This window comes from Vigna radiata, chromosome 2, assembly GCF_000741045.1.
Source record: "Vigna radiata var. radiata cultivar VC1973A chromosome 2, Vradiata_ver6, whole genome shotgun sequence".
Taxonomy (NCBI): Eukaryota; Viridiplantae; Streptophyta; class Magnoliopsida; order Fabales; family Fabaceae; genus Vigna; species Vigna radiata.
Window position 1 is genome coordinate 7,249,626 of NC_028352.1, and position 969 is coordinate 7,250,594.

The following is a 969-nucleotide window of genomic DNA, read 5'->3' on the forward strand; positions in this document are numbered from 1 at the left end:
GTCGCTTTGGCCGAGTGGTTAAGGCGTGTGCCTGCTAAGTACATGGGGTTTCCCCGCGAGAGTTCGAATCTCTCAGGCGACGTTCCCCTTTTCTAAGCTTTTAACTGTACTTTTTCCCTTTTTTTTTCACATTATGAAATAAGTGTTTAGGAACATACAGAATTTTGATGAAATTCCAGGTACTATTATTATATTTTCTCATCGCCTTTATTTATTTTTTTCAAAATTTATAGACAATAAAACTAATTATTTTAAATTTTACAATGTCCAAATTATATTTCACCATCTACATATTCATGGAAAAATATAAATCGAGATTATATAATTATGGAGAAAAACCATTCACTTATACAATGAATAAAATAATATTTTTATGATTTTAGTTTTCCAAAATAAACCTATAGTGTATGGTCGTTTGGTTAGTCATAAATTGAACGATGAGTTACAAATTAGACGATCAACCTTTATTTGAACATGTCTTAGTCATTCTCAAGACTGGAGAGTCACGTAAGTGAACCGGTCGGTCATGAGTCAAATAATTAACTTTAATGCTGATCAACTTAGAAGTAAAGTATGATTACATACATGTTTGAAGTAAGGAAATATGTGATTTATATTTGTTGTGCTATTAATATTTGAACTGCCAACGCTGAATTGACTTTGACATCAGAGTGTCTTCTACAAGTACCCAATGAACAGGTTGGATAGTGGTTACGAGAGAACTTGGACTTCAGGATAACTTTTGGATCCTAGAGAACTTGGACTTCAGGGTAACTTTTGGATCCTAGAGAACTTATCTGACTTTGGACCATTGAACTTGATTCTACATTCTGAAACAAAACTTTTTAAACTTTTAAACTAACTAATACCAGTTTAGGACAAATTCAGCAAAGATGAAAGAGTTTCCATAAATATTTTTAAAATGGTTTCATGTTACAAAAATCATTTGCAAAAATGGTGAATTTTACA

General features: G+C 31.6%; 1 non-coding gene across 1 annotated transcript; it reads left to right on the forward strand.

The window, feature by feature from the left end:
• TRNAS-GCU lies at positions 1 to 82 on the forward strand. The gene has a single exon. It is a non-coding gene; the product is annotated as a tRNA-Ser (tRNA).
• The last annotated feature ends 887 nt before the right edge of the window (positions 83 to 969 follow it).